Consider the following 22,182-nt stretch of genomic DNA (forward strand, 5'->3'; position numbering starts at 1 on the left):
AATTATTCTTTATGAAATTATGAGTAAATTTAGTGATTATGTAGCTGCAATCTATTGGAACAATAGTCATGTGTACGGATGTGGAATATGAGTTGTATAACCCGATAGAAGTGTACTTTCCCTGTTATACAGATTGTTAATTTTATATACACTCTTTGTGGGCGATTATAATCTGAAAACGGAATCATTTCTTTGCTTCGAAATTGCCATACAATGCGTGAAAAGTTCCCAGATTTATTAAGTTTTGATAAACATGGGTTTTGTGTATTTTATGAGGTTTACTACGCTAATTGTAATAGTGAGATGTTTGTTCTATTGTGTTTCTATAAAATTTTGGACCATTATATGCTCAAGTATCTATGAAAACCGCAAAAAAATGCTTATTTTTACTTAAGATTAATCGAAAAGAAAGTATTTTCGAATATAATAAAAATAATATTATTTATTAATTTTATAAGAATAATTATATAGTAAATTATTAATTAACTTTTCGTCGACGATCAGATAAGGTCAAATAATTGCAAAATTCCCAGTAAACACTGTGTGATCTGAGCGGCGGTAGCAATCTGAAATCCATAAGCTTGCTTCAGTGCTGTGACATCTATGTGGAACTTATGTGGATTTCATATTGCTGCCGGCGCTCTCATCTCAAATTTCAGTCTCATTTGAAAAATTCATTTGTAATACAATTTATTAAATATACTTAGCTCACTATATTTTAATCTAGGTGATCCTGGTTTCCAAAGATTCATTTATGAAGGGTTATTAAAATTTTTACCAAATTTTCAATCTAGATTAAATCATCTCCTAAAAAATCGTGATATCACACTGTTATATAATTACATGATCTCAACAATGGACCATTCGAATTGTGTGAAATGAATCGAGAAGCCAAGGAATATAAAAAAGAATCCGAAAGTTTTTATTTTGCATCTTATAGTTAGTCGAATGAAAAGACGAACTCACTCACAAGCTTGGGAATCGAAAGATCACGGTTGCATGTGGTAATTAAAGATTATCAAACTATGAGAAAGTAAATGTTGAAATGTTTTGTCGGAACGAGTATATAATCATAGGAAGGAGATTTCTGTAAGTAACACAATAATAGGCGAATTATTTTGTCATCGGGATCATTACCATTATGATATAATGACATTTGAATAATAAAATGTTTGTTTAATTCTTCCTGTTACGAGGTTTGTGAACATTTTAGCATGAGTAGAAATGGTTGTATATGGGATACAAATTTAAGGCGACGATTTTGAGAGCACGAATCGAACGATTTAGAAGATTCAATAAACATTAGAATAGGAAAAAATCTATTAAAAAAAAATTTAAAAAAAACACTAGAGTTTTCAAGATTTTAAATTACAGCACGAAATCATGTTTATCTTACTAAGACCAAAATTGATTATAGTTTTATATGCCAAAATTGCCGATAAAAGGTATGTTACCTTTCATTTAGTGCAGCATCTTCAAGCTTATTCCTGGTCTTCATAATAGTTTACAAATTTGCATTTCGTAGTGTATTAAATAAAAATGAATGGTTTGTATATTCACTTTATGCTTGGTTTTTAATGCGTTTGCATATTTACATAAGAAATTAGACGGAACACACGTGATAAAAGCTTCTAGTAAGTGTCTTGAAGAGTATGCATATAGAAAAATTCATTATTTGTTCAAAACTACTTTTTAACTTCCCGTAGGGTAAGTTATTGTAATGGGCCGAAAATCGGAATTGAAAATTTTAACATTTCTCGACGTTTTGAAGGTTTTTGAACGTTTTGGCATACCTCAGAAAAAATGGATGTGTGTGTGTGTGTGTGTGTGTGTGTGTGTGTGTGTGTGTGTATGTATGTATGGATACAAATTTCCAGTCACGTTTTAGGGCGCACGGATCAACCGATTTGAATGGTTCAAAAAACATTCGATTCCTATTGATAGGGAAAAGAGCTGATTAGTTTTTGGCAAAGGCAGGTCCAGCCGTTTCGGAGATACGGAGCAAAGAGTGCAGAAAATAGAAATCGAATTTTTGAGAGAACGGAGTATCTGATTTGAATGATCTAAAAAGCATTCAATTAGTAATGATTGGGAGAAGTGCTCATTAGTTTTTGGCAAAGGCAGGCCCAGCCATTTCGAAGATATGGAGCTAAATATGTAAAAAATGGCAGTTTTTGAGAGAACTAAGCGTCCGATTTAAATGATTCAAAGAACTTTCTGCTTGTCTTAACAAAATAATTGATTTTGGAAAAAAAAATTTTGTTAAATTTTTTTTTTTTTTTTTTTTTTTTTTTTTTGTTTTATCAAAAATATTTCAGATTTTATTTTTAATTCTGGCTATAGTTCTAATATACTTTACAAATATTTTCAACTCTGCAATTCAGTTTATATAATTCTCATAAATATTAGACAATGTTACAATATTTATAATAATCTATTTGAAAACATTCAGTATTCCTCGAACATTTCGGTACGGGAAGTTCCAGCAATTTGCCTTGAGGCACGATGCCATAAATGCCTCAAGACAGAATTCCACTTACAGCTAGTTTATTTATTATTTGTGCCTTTTCGCGAATATAAAAATATATCTGCTTTACAGATTTAAGTATTGGATTCTTTATATTTTTAAATGTATGAATTTGTCATTTTAGATAATTCAAAATTGAGGGTTGTAACGTAGAGTATTAATTTTGGGTATATAATTTTTATTACTATTAGTATAAAATATTTTTTAATTGTGAAGGTTTATATTATTATTGAAAATATATATTATAAAAATATATAGCGTCAGACAGTTGATTGCCCTGTTAAATGAAAAATATTGTTCTAATTTATTGCTAGTCTAAATATTAATTAGTACGTCATTACGTTAATAAACTATCTACCAAACAAATATTTTTCTACAAAGATTAGGAAACTTTTGAATGTTGCTAGTGTCTCAAGCAACGTGCTTTACCATTTTCCTGCTATACTAATATTCTATTAAAGTTTATTTTCTCGTCTGACTCAGCACACATGCAGAATAATTTATATCAATTACTCTATTTAATTGAAATAAGTACCTTTACAAGAAAAACAAGGGTTAATTTGCATGATTCATACAACTCTCGGTCAGTGGTTATCTTGATCGCGCTCGAGATTGCACAATAGGCTCAGTCGGCAAGTTCTGCAGCTGATAATGATTTTTTTTTCTTGTCCAGGTGTACTCAGCCGGGACATTGTTCTATTGGCGACGTAAGACAATATATTTGATTTATACTTCGATTTAATAAAATACATTAGCACAATGCGAGCACGTCCGGCCTTGTGCCCGATTTGTCGCAGGTGAAGTTCTTACCGGAGCGGTGCACGACCGCTTACACGGACCGCGTAACCAGAACAATCGGCGGGGAAATGATACGTGCATTTTAGGGTTCTGTACTTAAGGGGCACAACTAGTGTGAAATTTAAAAAAAAATCGAATTTTCAATTTTTCTATATTTCGATAGGTTATACCTTTAATAAAATACCAAAATTTTAAATCGATATCTTAAATAGTTTTTGAGTTACAGCCATTTAAAGAGTTTATATATAGTATATAGTATAACAATCATTTAATCTTTAAACGTGTTTTTCTCGAAACAGCATTTTCCGAATTTGCTGCAGTGATTACTCCAAAACAAATGATCCGATCACTATCGAATTTTTTTTTACATATTTTACATATAGTTTTCCGTAAAATGAACTATCGATTTTTTGATCGGATCAAAAATCGAATTTTGGCAGTCCAAAAACGACCAAAATTTTGGGTAAAATTCGACTTTTTTTTAAAAAAACGCCGTCATTTTGTCAATTTTTATTTTTTTTTCTTCATCGTAGTTCATTTTACAGACAATATTATCGAGTTTAACAAGAATTTTTTTTTAAGTTTCATCCACGTAGAAGGCCGGAATCACTGCAGCAGTGAAAGGCCTTTTTTTGTCGCGCCGTTGGAGATCGACGATAACTTAAAAAATATTTAATTTTTTTCTTCAAGAATTATTTTGTATTCTTAAAACATGTATAAATACATTCCTAAAATTTGGAAATGATTGATAAAGCAGTTTTTTTAATATAACTTCTCAAAAATCACCTTTTTTTAGGCGGTTACACCAGTTGTGCCCCTTAAGACGTTCATCACCATGTCAGTTTTGTGTCTGATGCTAAAAACTACATGGGCCATGTTAGACTTATATAATATACGCGATTTGGGAGAGGGACATAGTATGATATCACGTGCATTTATTTTTTACCTAATTTTTTTATTCCAAAAATTTTCAAAAAAAATTCAAAAATTGTACATTTTTTTCTCGTAACTAAAAATACACGTAGTTTTTGATGGGGGAGGAGGGTAATTTTGAATATCACGTTATATCGCCAGGGGGAGGGTTCAAAAATCTTTAAAAAATTGATCACGTGATTAATGGACGCCCTCTAACTGAAATATCTGCACCTATATAAGCGACATATTCATTAATTTACCCACTTTTTGATTTTCAATAATGCGCTTCACGATATTATAAATGAAATATAGCTTCAATGAAAATTATAAATGATTTGGCCAATTTATTATTTATTATAAACTGAGAGAACCACTGAAAAATCTATAAGATTATATTATAGCAATTAAAATTTTGCGCGATTAATCAATATATGAACATATCCACTAAAATTATCATTAATATTATTTTTTATTACACATATAAAAGGATGGTCGACCGCTAAGTTGTCTTTTAATAAATCTAATATTACAAAATCTAGAAGATTCAAAAGGCGTGTTTTTATTATAATGCCTATTTTAAGAAAATGAGTCTTTCATTACAAAATCTAGAACAGTTATCTAATGATAATCATTCATTCCAAAATACTATTTTTCTCTATAATTATACGGAATTCTAGGTCGCAATTCACACTTGCGATGTTCAAATTTTGAAATCAGTGCTGAAATTCTATAACAATAGCAAAACTTGAGCAATAAATTACACTTTAAAAAACAATGTATAAAATCTCTAACACTCATAAAAATTAAGTTATTCATATATTTCTTACGCATGTAAACAATTGTATTTATTGTTGATTTTGAAAAAGTATTGTATGAAAATAGATAAAAGTTAATAAACTATACCTTGAATATTGTTATTTGCTACGTTTGCTGAAATTTTGCGTTATATTGTTTGTAATAAGTTGAATAGAGTTTCTAGTTTCATACTAGCTGATCTTCTAATAATATTTTGATGATGAATAAATGTTATGAATTAATCAGCATATGTTGATAGATATTTTGAATAATTATACAGATGAATATTTTGGAATTATATAAACGGATACTCTTGAATTTTGATATGGGAAACATATATATGTATATATATTCACCATTACTGCATAGGAATTTGTGATATTCTTAAATATGTTGTATAGGAATTGTAAATCCATGATATATAGCAAATTCTTGATATAAACTGATGGCAAATTCTTAAAATGCTTTGGTAGACAATAAATTATTTACATATCAAGATTCATAAAGGTATAGGTTTATTTAGGAAAATAGTAATATTCAGATTATACAATGCTTTCAGAATAAGATTCAGGCGCAAGTAATATCAGAAACGCGATATATTTCGAATTGGATTATATATAAAGATACGAATAAGAATACAGTGAAAGACTAATTTCAAAAAATTTTCAAGAGCAGAAGAGTAGTTAATAAATGAGTGAATCCAAGTGTTAAAAGCTATTACCCAATATTTTGATATTAAAATATTTTACTCTATAACTTCTTATGACATTCAATCAATTTTTTCAATACCAATCAAATCGAAAATAATTCAAGTACAAGGTTTTTTCAAAGTAGAACAAATCAATAAAACACAAATCGATCAAACTGTATATTTTTTACGTTTTTATTAAGATATTACGAAACTTACAATCACCTTGGTAGTATTATATATAAGTTTTACAGCAGGAAATTGTATTGTGTGAGATTTCAAAAGTTGACATTGCTGATATTATTCTTATTGTTATTATTTATGCATCAAAATAACGATGTGGTTAAAATTGGAATTGAAAATCCAATCACAATTTGATACTGACAGAAAAAAATGGGAGCTTTCAAATTTGCGACAACACTGCATGATAATATGAAAAGTGTGAATTAAATTAAGGGACGAGTTTGTAAAGATTCGAATAAATATTTTTAACGTTTTTATGTGTAAACAACGGTTTATTTTCTATTATTTCTGAAGTCAAGGTTACTTTCAATTTGTTTTGTCAAGACACATAACCGCCGATGTCTCGTTATAAGTATAAATAGTTGTTCACAATATTTATTTAGTAATAATTACGTTCGAAGGATTTTGGGACAAATACTGTTGACGAATTGTTTTTGTACTGTATGATTATTTTTAGAAACCGAAAATATCAGAAAATTTCACATGAGCTATGTATGGGTCAGTGTTCAAAAATCTAAAAGTTTTTTGGTTGAACTCGTCAAGGACTCTTGTTAATAGTTGTGCGATCGGCTAAGCCCCTTCTTTAAATTACTGAATTAATGAATTAAATTTGGCAATTCCACAACTTGTCGATTACAAATTTTGCAAACATTATCCCAGGTTCCCATCAAACATTGTTTTTTTTGTTACATGTATATGTTTTGTCACGACCAAAACACTTTCTCTGCCGGGATGGAGAAGAAAGTGAAAACCTAATCACTGATATAATAACCAAATGAGACGAACAACGATCAAAGTCATTATCGTGTTATGGTCGATGATGATCATCGGAAGTTCACAAAAAAATAAAATAAAAACTTTCATTCGACATGTTTATCTCACTGGGTATATAGGTGTCTAAGTGCCATATATCACACATGTTCAGGTGGCATTGAATAGTTATAGAAATAAATTTTGATATAACACGATTTAGAAAAATGCTGGCATGATTTTTTATTGATATTCTCTTCTTTACTGTACTTTTTTCAAAAGTACTTCATACATATTTAACAAGTTTCATAAGTGTTATATATTACACTTGTGAAGATGACATTGAATTTATATGGAATAGACATAAAATTTAATTAGCTACACCTAACACATATTATAAAAAATACTTGCATTTTTTTTTGAAAAACACTTGCATTTTTTTCCGAAAATCTCTATTTTACTCTAGACTTCATTCAATTTGCATTTATTGAAATCAATGCTGTTGGCATTGCGTTTGAAACTTTAGAATATTTAAAACTAGATTAGTTTACCAAAGCAATTTATATATTCCCTCTGGAAAATACTTTTAGTTTCAGATTGGTATATTGGTAAATAATCAAGTCAATCCATAATCAATACAATATTCAATAATATTAATTAGTTTTGCATAGATCTCTACACCTTCCATTGTTGTCGTAACCACAAGAATTCACGATGTTTTGAATATATATTCTAATATTTGAAATACAATTTGAATAAATTTGATAACGATATTTATGTGAAAATTAAATGAATTCATGGAATTCATTACATTCAAGATATTCCAAAAGCTTGACGTAGGTACTTTTCTTATCAAAATACCATACATATATTAGATAGAGTTATTTGAAACATTCTTTTATAAGTATTTTTATGCAATTGCATTCAGCTTAATTTGATTATAATTTTTGAAGTCTATTCGATTATTTTGAGATTTTAATCATTTGAAATGATTAGAATTTGCGTGTGTAAATATTATCACGAACATGCTAAAATCTCAATTATTGATAAGAATTAATAAAAATACTTAATTTCATATCTAATTTAATAATTATTTAAATTAAATATAATAATCTGGAATTATTATATATATATATATATATATATATATATATGTGGTGCATAATAATAACAATGAAAAATTTACAATTTCACGACATTCAAACATCGAAGACCAAAAATTTTAAAACTATGAAATTTCAGATAATTATAGATAAAATGCTAAATAAATGAATAAATAAATAGGTAAATATTATCACCAACATGCCAGAATCTCAATTAATGATAAGAATTAATAAAAATACTTAATTTTATATACTGGTATTTAATAATTATTTAAATTAAATATAATGATCTCGAATTAAGAAATATATATGTGCGATTGCGCATAATAATAAAAATGAAAAAATATCAATTATATAAATTCAAAATCATTTCCAAATTTTTGTAGTTTAAAAAAAAATGTAGTGAATGTAGAGTACCAAAAATTTTAAAACTATGCAATTTCAGATCAATACAGATAAAATGCTAAAGGAATTTATCTATTCAATATTTATTAATTTTTTTGATGGTTAAATTATTAAAATTATATTTTGTTAATGAAATATAGAAAAACATATATTTTCCTTAGCACGTTGATATTTACAGTAATAATTTATCTTATTCTATCTGCATAAAATTTAAATTTGCATTTTTAAATTATGTATCTATTAAACTAAATAATATACTAAATGCATTTCTATGTAAATAGTACACATACATCAGACATATTTTCTTCATGAAAAAAATAGTTTCTATTGAAAATACAACGCGGAAGGTAAAGAAAGACACAATGAGTGATCGCTAACCCTAAATTTGTCGCGAAATTAGGTTGCAGATTAACCTCAGCGCTTTCGGGCCTGCGCTGGGGCTAATCAACCTATTTTTAAAACACGCCGCAAAATAACCATATAGCTTATTATCAATCTATGTTTATTATTATTTATTAAATTTTTTATGAATAATAAAATTTTATTTTAAGTTGATATTCGAATAATATGCACGTGGCGGCCCTCAAGGGCGATCCGCGTCGAAAACAAGCTCCGACGGAATCATTACTCACGGTGTCAATTTGAAGTTGCGAGAAATGTCGTTAAAATATAATAATCATAATTGCTTATCCAATATAACCAGTTATACCTTGTGCTACTGGGTATGAAGAATTTTAATAAACTTGATTGGATACAGGGCATTTATGCCATTGTAGGATTTACTAATAAATGTAATCGTTGGGTTTGATTCATTATTTATCGAGATTGCATTAATATATATATTAATATATATATATATAGTTATACCTTGTGCTACTGGGTATGAAGAATTTTAATAAACTTGATTGGATACAGGGCATTTATGCCATTGTAGGATTTACTAATAAATGTAATCGTTGGGTTTGATTCATTATTTATCGAGATTGCATTAATATATATATATATATATATATATATATATATATATATATATAATCTAAAGTAATTTCTGTTCCAGAACAATGTGAATACAAGCTCAAATCTGCATTCTCTATTTCTCTGTAGTATCAAACGCGTCGCAATTCCACGATCTTTTTCTGCTTGATTTCACTTTTTATTCGAAGTTTCTACACAAATAATAATAACCTATTATTCACAAAAGGTTTATAAATGTCTTCCGCATTTAGTAAAAAAGCTATCAAATGTTTTTTTTTTCTTTGAATCAAGCCATATAATAGAAACACAAACAGATAGTTTGTACAAGTACTTACACGTATATTAAAGGCATTTTAATACTATCTAAGACTGTTAAGATTAATTAATGATTTAGAAGGAGGATTCATTAGATTCAAATTTACATCACTTGAAATTGAAAGATTATTCAAAATTATGTAATGCCTATTATTAATGTGGTTAGTGACATTGATTCTTGAAGACTTGTTGTGTGAAGTGCTATTTCAATATTTGTCCTACAACATTCTTACAATTATTTAAGTACACTATTGAATCATAATTTGAATAAGCAATGAAGATTTTAAGACTGATCATTCTTTAATTCCAAACTTATCAAATTTAATTTAAATTTACCCGATTTAAATGAAATAAATAATATTAATTTAATTAATAATGGTTTTACCAAACTAGGTTCTTTTTAATTAATTTACACGAATTAATATGTTGCTGGGTGTTATGATTATTCAAACAAAACATATTTTCAGGAATTTTATAATTTCAAAAATGTCCATGATTCACTGAATTTCGGAAGAAAATAAACATACATTTTACGTACGCAAATTTAAGTAAATAATTAGACAAGGTTTAACTTCAAGATTAAATTTATTTGCACAATATTGCAAACTAGGAGTTCTCTATATATGGATAAATTTGTATGAAGAGTTTTTTGACTGCGATTTTAATAGATTTAGAAGGTAGAATAATCATATTTTAATTTATTGACTATTTTCAATGAATTTCACCTAACACCAAAATTGTTGCAAAATTAGGTTGCAAGTTGTCCTTTCTGGGTCCCTACTTTGGGACAAAATGCCTATTGATTATTATTATCACTCATTAAGTTCACAGCAGTTTTCATTAATAACAAATTTGAAAGTTTGAAAAAAAAAATATAGTCCATTTTTTATTTATACGTTTTGACCCCAGGTGTGCGACTTTTTTTTTTTCTTTTTTCAATTCAGCTTATTGGCCGCTAAATTAATACAAATAGCTTTATATAATTCTATCCAAATGCGCAATAAATCATTATAATTATTTGTTTGCATGATATTTTTTTGTTACATATTGATTCTTTTAAAAACACCCACACTGTCCAAGAATACGTAATGTTTGCGGTCAATAATTACATTCACATTATATAAAAATCCAGGTACACATGCAAACAAATTTTAACATAGCTTGTTAACAATGCTTATTTAATTGAAATTTTGATCTATGATGATAAAATAATTGTTGGCTTGTTATCAATTACTATATTTGCATTTCAAGTTTTTGAAAATAGTATGAAGACAATTTGCTTACATAATGTTATGCGTCGGCGGTTAATTAGGAAATGCGTGTTTTGCAATGGAAAGACATGTCGTACTTCATAATTATCCAATATGTCCAAGGATATGTCTAATAAGACTCAAGTAGTTTGTTTTTTATATTAGATACTTATTTGCAAATTCTAGAATCTAATTTATCTTTGTTGGTGCTTGTAAGACCAAAATATAGAGTCAAAGCTCTGACGACTTCACAGAGATAAATAAAAATTATATGGATAAATTAATGAAAGCTATAATAATAATGATATTGAAATTATATAACTGACGAACATCAATGTCCATTTTAAGAGCTGTTATTAAGGGACCACTTAATACTCTATTAGAGATGTGATACAATTTACACTTACACCTAGTTATTGTTGTCTTTATAAGTTTATATTATTACTATTCTTATAAAATATTTTATTACATATGCAAATAGATCTTGCATTATTCTTCTAACTAGGCCACGCCTTCGACATCTTCAATAGTCACACATTAGCAATGCACGAATCCATGTTTCTTAATCCGCAAAGTAGGACAAAAATTCAATACAATCAGATAAAGTTTCAGGAAATGAACGATATCGATGACTTGATTGATTTAATGTCAGCTAGCAAGTTCATTGAAATTAATTCAAGATACAATTTCTGACTTATAAACACGTATTCGCAATGTGTTGACATTTGTTTATGTAATATGAACGGCCAGTTTACTTATCGCGTCGGGTACCGGTTATTAACAACTGAAATGAATAATTTAAAATTTGTTTTTTTTTGTTTGGCTGTGGTAAAATATCGATTCGATAACGACAATTATATGCTTAAGAAATAAAGGTGGTTTAATCAAAAAGGCGTATTTTGGCATTTTAAAAATACTATATATAAAATAAATGAAATTGCTTGAGTAAAAATCTCTGAAATACATGAAATGATTAAAAGAATTGGTCTAGAAAATTTTATCTACAGTGCTTTTCAAACATTTTAATTTGATTATTACATGTATGAAATAGAATTAGTTGAAGAAGTTTCAGATTGTGAACGGGAATCTTTTAAAAATGTTTAATTTAAAAGAATAAGCTCGGTCTAACTATGTGCTGCCTCCCACCCCGGGGTAGCAGCTTTTTGGTACAAAAGCTCCATGCAGAATATCGATTCGATAACGATAATTATATGCTTAAAAAATAAATATGGCATTTTAGAAATACTATAAATCAAATAAACAAAATTGCTTGAGTAAAAATCTCTGAAATACATGAAATTATTATAAGAATTGCTCTGGAAATATTCTACTGATTGTAGGTTTCAAAAATTTTACATGTATGAAATAGAATTAGTCGTGGAAGATCGCTGTATGCTAGGCCAATATAAAAATAAGACTTGAGCTATACGCAGAGTGCATTCAGTAATTTTACATTTAACTTAGAAAAAATATAAAACTTGAAAAAGTTTCATATAATTGAATGCAATTATATTATGTGAAAAACGTTATTAATAACATAATCTTATTGCCTCTAGCAAAAATGCTGCCGTTACATACACGATCACCTTGTCAATATACTAGTCTGTCATAATCAGATCAATTTCTAGAACTATTTATTAAATTCTATAAAAGAAAAATACGCTAATAATATAATTTCAATAGTTATATCATGAAGTTTGTTAAGTTTTATAAAGGGGCTTTAATTATTTATATTTGCATCTATTATTATATTGTTAATTTGTTTGTTATTGCAATGCATTTAAGTACTTAAGATAATTTATCTATCATCGCCTTCTAATAATTATTATTTAGCAAAAAAATCTTTAGGCCTTGGTTTGTCACTTTGAGACATTTATCTCATTATCAGTTGTTTTTTTTATTTTTTCTTTAGAATCTCAGATGAACATATGAAATCTTCTGTGAGAATGTATGCTAATATGACCCACGAGTTTGTGCAAGATTTTTATTTTATAATGTCGCACTGTTAACTTTCTCGTTTTATTGCAAATTATTCGGTTTTAATAGCAAATTAATGACGATTTTAAATTTTAAAATGTGGAGAACATATAAAATAACCATATTTATCGATAAATCAAAATTATAATTAGAATAAAAAATTAAGAAGTGAACTAAAGAAATTATTACCACATAACTTTAAGCGTCGTATTGGTGATAAAATTATAAATATCTTCTTAAATTAAATATTTGATTCAGATAGCTGTTTATTCAAATGCAAATAATAAATAATCCATAGAAGGTATTCATCATTTGCTAATCATTTTTTATCGATGTTTTTCATATCACATTTGCTAAACAAAATTCTGTTACGATCATCATATGAGCATTCTCACTAATCTATTACTACTTCATTGTTTTTTATATTGACCATGTTTGTTTTTACGACTAATAAATAATCACACATATAAATGTTTATGCAAATTTGTTACTAAACTGTACTAATCATATATCATTTGAAAGTAGAATTATAGAAGTATCATTGCATGCATTTGCAAAACGATTTTAAATGAATATATATTAAGATGTTAAGAAAAGATCGTTAGGATTATAACCAGACACATATTGAAAGCGAATGTTTATTTACAAGATTTTATGCATTGCATATTAATACTTAGTTGAATTATTATTATTTAGATGTAAATTTACTGTTATTTTATACATAGAAAAATTATACTTACGTTTGAATTTGAAGCTTGGGCAGTCCACGCCAGCCATGTCAGTGATATTAATATAATATGTCTTGACATGATCTGAAACAAAAAATATGTAATTTAATGTCAAATCGTAATTATAAATTTATACGTTATTTTCTACAAGATGAAATAATTTTACTCGTTTTCATTGGCTTCAAATTATCAAGAAATTCATTCAATAACAATTTTTGCTTATAAGTCAATTAGTATTGCGTAAGGTGATCAATTTAATGCTGACACTATCATTCGATACAAATAAGTATTTACCTTACAAAAATACCCGGCATAACGACTTTGTTGTTGATTATTGCAATTTATATGGTTTTTCCATTCTATTGTGCTTTTTTATATTTACATAAAACATCTAAAAAAAATTTTCATAAAACAAAGAATACAAAATTATTACTTTTACAAATTTCATCATGATTGTTTCTAATGATTTTGTACTTGTTTTTGGATTAAGCAATAGATTGATAGATTAATAGAAGCAAATGATTTTGTCTTGCAACGTATATGATACTCATAAATCTATTTATGTATCTTGCAATAATAGAAATTTATCATTTGATAATTTTGCAATATTAATTTCTTCATAGAGTAATACTAGAACTAAATTAATGAGTGTTCAATTCCAATCCTTCTTAATTTGGTAAAGCTAAAATATGTATAGAAATTTTTAATTATTAACTTCCAGAAGAAAAGGGTAATGTTTTCCAAGAAATCTGATTAGCTCATTTTATGTTTTCCTGACATGAAACTGATGTCGTCATTCTGAATCAGAATTTGTTTGACATCAGAATTGATGAAAATATGTATGTAATGCTAACCATAGTTTCACTTTTTGTTGAAGATTTTTCAACAATGGCTGAACCAATTTCAAAAATTTAAAAGCCATTTTATGAAAATCAATAAGAACTCGCAGTGAAAAATCCTGATTTGATTCTGAAAATCCAAAAACTTGGAAATACATAGTTGATCAGTTTTTTGGTGAGGATTGACCAAGCCGTTTTTACGTAACTAATTATTAAAAAAAACATTTTAATATTTTATTGAAAATTTGCGATGGACTGTTGTTGAAGTGTTGACCTGAAGGGGAAGGTTCCTGCAACTTGCCTTTAGAAAAAATGTATTTGGTACTTGGTTTTTTATTAGGTTCAAAGAGTCTATTATTTAATTATATTTCTTTTTGCCAAATTTCAATAACGTAATATACAGAAACTTTCCTTTGAGTAATTCAAAACGCATAAATAAGTAATAAAGCCAAAGAATAAATCACGAACGGCGACGCCATCGAGACGCACAGCAGTGAGAGTCATAAAAAATCAAAACTGGAAACGAATACAATTTTAAGCTTGATTTATACATCATTTTATTTCATATTAAAATGATAATACAAATAAAAATTCGATTGTTGTATTACACGTTTTATTACTTTCGATTTCAATAAGTTTCTTTGCACTGGATGTAAAATAAATCGAGATGTGAGAGACACGACGATGCAGTACGTAATCGAAGTATCGGCGGCGGATTTTATTACAAAAAATGCATTAAACCGTTACATATACTGTTAATCTAGAGGTTAATTTAAATCTCATAAAGTTTTTAACAGTATTTGTAATTGTTTATGCTCAAAAAGTGTATACACATAAATTTTATTTGTCTCTCGTCATCTGGTCATTTATAGAGAACATATTTATTAACATCAACTTCTCCTTTGAGACGTTTACAATTTTATTTCCAATATACTACATTTCATCTTCATATTTCTTGTTTACTATATTTTGCAATAAAATTTTATTTCAACATAATTTTATAACGGATCTGTATTATATTCGTACGATTTCCCTGTAGATAATATTGTTAGTATATACGGTTGTAGAATTTCTATACGTTTTCACATATCATTAATGTTACATAAGATATGATTTATTTATATAAATAGAAAATTTGCAAATTTGAATATCGATTATTGAGCAAACATAGCTAAATTGAATATGACGTTAAAATGGCAGCAAAAATATGAGGATGATGTTTTTTTGGTGGAATAGTGGATTTAGTTTTTTGTGTGACATTAGGTAGATGTTTGGTTTATTGTGGAATTTTAATTATTATATATTATTATTAGTAAAAACTTTCGTCAGTCTAATTTGTAAATATTATGTACGTCATCAAAATTCCCCATCAATTACATCTCGTATCAAAAAATCATTATTATTATAGGTTCCAAAACTTCCTAGTTTGTGTAAATAGATCTGCTGTCGCAATTTATCTTTTTACCCACGATAACTCTGATTTTGCAAACGAATTTAAAATACCAGCATTCGATGTGGGAATTAATTTCATATTAAGTTTACATCACGAAGATTGTTATGACATTGCGGATTTATCTCAATTAAGATATCGTATTTACAAAACAACTAGCATTTGTATTACTTTCAACTCGAATCTGTTTTATTTATAATAACTCAAGTTCGATAAACTTGTTTCTGATGACATTTGCACGTTACTCGACTCAAAGTGAATATTAAGTATTATTTTAATTTAATATTTTAAAGTATTTCGTATTTTTTATTACGACATATTAACTAATTTTTTGCATCTTGTATTCTTTGCATCTAAGATTTATAGTTTTTGCACAAGTGTCTTGTATTGTTGCTCAATGAAATGACCTTTTCATAGGAAACCATTAACGATAAAATCGTGTAATCATAAACCGTCTAATGCCAATGGTTTATAAAATAATAATTAGATATGTATTTGACGTTTTATACACTCAAATGAGGACTGTAACACCAAATATAGTTTGGATTAGAAATCATAATTGCTTCGAAGTTTGGCTAAACACCAATTATGGGGTTTGACATAATTTTGGATAAAATATTTACATCTATTGTTCAAAGAGTATTAAGCATATAGTTTTTTATGAATGATTTAGTAAGTTGTAGGGACGTATTACCAAATTGAGATTGTACATTTTTTAAATTTTATTTAAAATATAAATCAATTATTGATAAACTCAAATCCTTGTGTCAATTTCCATGGAGGGAAATACGGTGGAGACGCCCTGTCGTAAACGTAAAGCTCAAAGCTTGAAAGCTCCGCATATTTAATAAAGATGTATTTTATTTTGAAGTTTGAATACTTTTCGTTTACGAAATTTTATTTGATGAAGAATATTGATATGACGAAACGATATTAAATGATAGAAAATTAACGAACTTCAACATTTGAACATTCTTAGTTAAATTATTATACAAAATGTAATACAAAATGTATTTTTTTATAAATTTTAGATCTTATTGAATAATGCGTTCATTATACATTCAGAAGAAAATTATTCCTTATTGTTTTGCATACGATTTCCATAACAACTCGATTTCTCATGAAGGATGTATTCCCAAGAAATCCGTTCTCGATAAAGAAGTCCTTTGCAACAGGTAGACAATAACCTTGTCTGTATTATCAATCTGTTCTTCTGTCATTGCGGCGGAATCAAAAGTTTTTTTTTTTTTCATTTTATGGATGCAAACAAGTGTGACCTTTATACACAGATTATTGAATTATTGTTATGAAGGATCATCATTTATAAAAGCAAATTTGTCGGCATATTTATAATAAGAAAAATACTGCGCATGCCTGCGAGGTAATAACAAATGAGAATATTGTAATTTAATTTAAAAATAATATGAGAATATATGCATATTTGTATAAACAATTATGCACATAATCATATAAGGAAAATTTTGTGTGTTTACTTTATCTATATGTATTATATAGAAATCTATGTACATAATGTGGTATGGTGTTTTGATACCATATGCAATGCCTTCAATAAATCAATCCTCAATGTAATTTATTTAGTTCAAGTATAAATTTAATTATTCATTTTATTACTATATTGCAAAACATTATGAAACTCTATCATCATCGTTTTTTATTAGAAAGCGTCGATAAGTTTGTTGCTTTGAATACTAAATAAGTGTGATTGAAAATATTACTAATGGTGAATAGACGAAGGATAGAGGTATTAACTTTTTTATATTAAATATGATTACTTGTATTATTTGGGATGGCGTATATTGATTTTTATAGGCTTGAGTATTTATTTTCCAATACTTTTAGTAATTTTTATAATAGATGGCATAAATGTCTATAATAGATTTAGATGTAAACAGTAGATAATTTGTATTTTATCAATTATTTAACGGTGAATTTTTAATATCGATTTAAAATATATTTTATTAGTTTTAATGAGATTTTCTTGAACATAAAAATGATTGTTGTCGGAAATCAGGAAGATGGAACTGTTACAAATAAATCCGGTAGTTGCGGATCTCAATTGGCCTTTCTCTCACGTAATTGCTTGTATTGTGTATCATTCTTTTTATAGGGCAATATAGTATTGTTGGTATAATAAATCTGCATAAACACACACAAAAACATAAAAAAATGTATAGAGAATTTCAAAAAATTTGGTTGAACTTGTATAAACACCAATATTAATAAAATCATTTTATTGTTTTCAATAATTAAATTTAACTGTCTCAAAGCTATTCACAGTCAATGTCAAACTGTATTCTCTATATTGTATAAATTTCGGTCACACATGACATTGATTTTGGCATAAAAAATGATACCGAAACAATGAAAAATGTATTTGAAAAGATGCTTTAAAATTATCATTAGTCATAGAAACGCATCAATAGTTTTTGATTTTAGAACGTAGATAATTTTTTGTTGAAACTTATAAGAATTTATTAAATATTAGTTACATAAATTATCAATTATAAATTTTCAGATATTAATATTGCATTAAATTAATTATCAAATTGATTTAAAGACAATTATAAAAGTGAACTCATAGGTATCGTCTTGAATATCACTTATCAAAATTATATGCCAAGCGAATCATTAAATTTTATGTAATATAGCAATACACGGGATTTTTTTGTATATTATAAAACATAATTAGCCACTAATCAATTTTATTAAAAATGAATTAAGAAAGTTTTATGCAAATATTGTTTTTTTTTTTAATCTTTTAATTTATTCACATGACGGAGAATATGTTTGATTGATTCTTTAATGGAGCTTTTTATTTAACGTTTATGCAACTTTAATAGGCATTTAGGAGTAATAATCTTTGAACCGAGTTAGTTTTTATTTTATATCAGTTATGAAAAATACGACTAATACAAAATTGTATAAATTCGGAATGTAAACAACACAACAAGATTTTTTGTGTAACATTGCAAATGTGTAAAATATTGTTGAAAAAAGTATTAGATACTTATGAAGATAATAATCATCATTGTTGTACTCGATAAATACAAGTTTAATCATAGAAAATCATTTATCATGTCTATTTTTAACAATTTACAGTAACACGACTGTCCCAGGTCTAACCGGCACAGCAAATTTTCCTGCAACCTGGAATGACACGTTGATCCAGGTTGAAGTGTAAATTGCCGTACCCGATAGAGTGGGACAGCCCTATTAATGTAAAGGGTTATAACTTGGTATTATAAAGTTAATATTTGATTTTTTTTGCTTCTAGGATGTTATAGAATAATGTACACTAATTTTGGTGAAATTATTATGGAATATTAATAAGGTTTCACTCGTTATATGTTTTTGTTTATAAATGTGTATGCGCACACATTTTTTTCTAATAGCATTTTTATGAATAAGCAAGTTTTTTTATTCCCGATTTTATTTTAGAATATTTCTGGATTTTCTATGTCTTGTATATATTTTCTTTTGATACGTTTGCAAATTTTATATTTCGTACGTATCTAATACACTACAGATCATTTAATAAATTTATAAAATGCCATCGAAAATTGATATTAGTCTTTTATGTAGACACTGTGAAGACATTATTTAACTATCTCTTGGTGCATCACTAACATATCCAACAAATTTTATTTAATTTATATTCTACGAAATATGCAATATTGCTTTGATATCCGTCTTTCGCAATTTGTAAATGTTTTTGTGTCGGATCTACTAAGATGGAATACGGAGGTAGAGGCGATTTCTTAGTTTGATGTTACTCTTGAGTATTTTTTTCATGGTTCGCTTTCAATAAGATTCACTTTCTACACAGCGTACGCTTGCACGCCGACTTCGAGTATTCTACACGAAGACCAGCAGTTATGCAATGTCTTATTTACACATATTAATTATATATATATATATATATATATATATATATATATATATATATATATATCCGTACGTAGACTCATTCAATGCATTTGTTTAATAATAATATTGCAAGCAGATGTTCTATTAATTGATGCATCATGATTTATCATCATGAATTGAATGATACGAAATCTCATTAACTCTTCGAATTCTTATTATGATATTATACGCATTCTTAGCTACCGAACTATCTAATTATTACCATAAATAAATCTGTAGTCCTTATATATATATATATATATATATATATATATACATATTACAGAATTTTGTGATATGAGTGGAACGAATATTAAATGCTAAATATGAACAAAGCAACACTCAAATTTTTTAACAACTTTATTTTATAATTACAAACGTTTCGAGACCATGGTGTGCCTCATCTTCAGTGTAATTTTAATAAACAGTTACTTATTACTACACATTATTTAATATTTTATTTAAACTTTTTTTGTCTAACTCAAAAGTTAAATATAGTTTAAATAAAATATTAAATAATGTATAGTAATAAGTAACTGTTTATTGAAATTGCATTACTTGTTTATTGAAGATGAGGCACACCATGGTCTCGAAACGTTTGTAATTATAAAATAAAGTTGTTAAAAAATCTGTGTTGCTTTGTTCATATTTAACATTTAATATAATATATATATATATATATATATATATATATATATTGTTAATTCAACTTTTCTTAGACTTATTCTTTCTTAAGAAGGTTTAGCGTATTATAGTTATTATCCCAAAATTTAATATTAAAGTTTTTCTTAAAAAGTTGATGACTTATTGAAAATTTTATAAAAGCTTCGATTTTTTAATAGTTGGCTTTCTAGACAAATAGCAGAAATATATATTAAATACCTAATAGTTAAATTAATTACTTAAAATTTTGTGCTTATTTAGTTAATTATGAGTTCAATAAATATTCATTTTACGATGCCAATTATCGAAATATAATAATGAAGATTTTTACAAAAAAATTATTTGGATTTTTCAAAATTATGGTAATGATTTTGGTCAAAAATAGACGATTTTTTTGATTTTACCATTTTACTATAGCCTTGCGTTTTTAAAGAGATCTGCTTAAGTTAAATTCTTAAAATTTTGTGCTTATCTAGTTTATGGTGTGTTCTATGAAAATTTAATTTACGATGCCAATTTCATAAATATTATGTTAAAGGGGTGTCGCAAAATATGATGTTAAGATTTTTATCGTAAATTATTGATTTATTGTAAATTTTATTAAAGCTTTAGTTTGCAACAAATGGACGTATACGATTTTTATCTAAAATTGATGATTAATTGTAAATTTGGCGGAATCCTAGATTTTTAATATACCATGAGTGAAAGATACATAAATGAAATATTTAAAAATTTTGTGCCAATTGAGTTAATTATTTGGTCGATAAAACTTAATTTTATGATTTTAATTTTTTGAATAATTGTAAGTTTTTTTCTGTAGTAATATAGGTTCTGTTTTTATTACTATTAATTTAGCTTACTTAATTATTTGCTACTCCACACCAATTTCTAAGATCACAGTTTATCTTCTCTAAATGGCACTTTCTTGTCTTACTAAAGTTTACTCTAAATTTCTTATGACGTTAAACGAACACATTTTGAAGTAATCACTATTTCAATTAGATCACAATTCCACATTCTTAAACATCACTGTGCATGAAAAACAGTTCACTGAAAATTAGTCTTATTCGGCATTTTCGAATCCTTCACTTGTACAACGGATTTAACTAAGTTCAGCCGCTTCCGCAAATTCGAACCGTTTAAACCCAGTTGCGCTCGAACGAATGCACTATAGTTTACCGCGAAAGTAATTTCATGTAATTTTCCTCCTCTTAATAAACGAGCTAGGAATCAACTGAATTTTTCCAATAATCTATCTGCATTAGGAAATTCTGAAATGATTTCCAGCGAGCGTTTCAACTGGCGTGCTTGCGTAGCGCGCTGTCCGTTAACACTGAGGTGTTCGCCGAACGGATGCCGAGTTTTTAGTACCAAAGGTGTTTTCGTACAGTCACTGGTCGGCTCCGATTTTGTCTTGGGGCCAAGAGAATCATCTCACAATGAAAGAAAAAGAATTTTGAAACGGGAGGGGACAGTACTAATATCGGCAGGATTTATTAAACAATTACCGATGATCATTGCTAATGAGCAAATCGATAGATAAGTAATTATACGATATCACATTAGGCCTGGAACAAATAATTTAACTTGTGAAAATTGAGTTAGCGCGATATCTTCCAGCGATTAATAAATTAAGTAGTTCCTTTGCAAAGTTTTCGCATCCTGAGAATTATTGGCCAATAAAGGAATAAATTTCGTCTTCTGTTATTTTCAAAAACAGATGTAAACTGGCGATTGGGGTTATTTAGAATACCTAATAACATAAAAATAAAGCTTGATTTCAAGATATCAAACCTTATTTCTTTGTGATAACACAATTTATTTAATGAGAAAT

The 22,182-nt window shown here is 27.2% G+C and overlaps 2 protein-coding genes across 2 annotated transcripts in view; one reads left to right on the top strand and one right to left on the bottom strand.

Moving 5' to 3' along the window:
* Nucleotides 1–13,521, bottom strand: part of LOC113383387 (A disintegrin and metalloproteinase with thrombospondin motifs 4) — a 48,929-nt gene extending 35,408 nt beyond the window's left edge. The window contains exon 1 of the mRNA XM_026621659.1: nt 13,482–13,521. The gene's annotated coding sequence lies outside the window, so the exon portion shown is untranslated. The remainder of the gene's footprint in view (nt 1–13,481) is intronic.
* The window catches only part of LOC113383313 (dual specificity protein kinase CLK2-like), a 66,857-nt gene that overhangs the window by 39,337 nt on the left and 5,338 nt on the right, over nt 1–22,182 (top strand). The gene's annotated exons all lie outside the window — the stretch shown is intronic.

The sequence above is a fragment of the Ctenocephalides felis genome, unplaced genomic scaffold (assembly GCF_003426905.1).
Source record: "Ctenocephalides felis isolate EL2017-DRISC unplaced genomic scaffold, ASM342690v1 CF-g0.4_SCAFFOLD_03570, whole genome shotgun sequence".
NCBI classification, from domain to species: domain Eukaryota; kingdom Metazoa; phylum Arthropoda; class Insecta; order Siphonaptera; family Pulicidae; genus Ctenocephalides; species Ctenocephalides felis.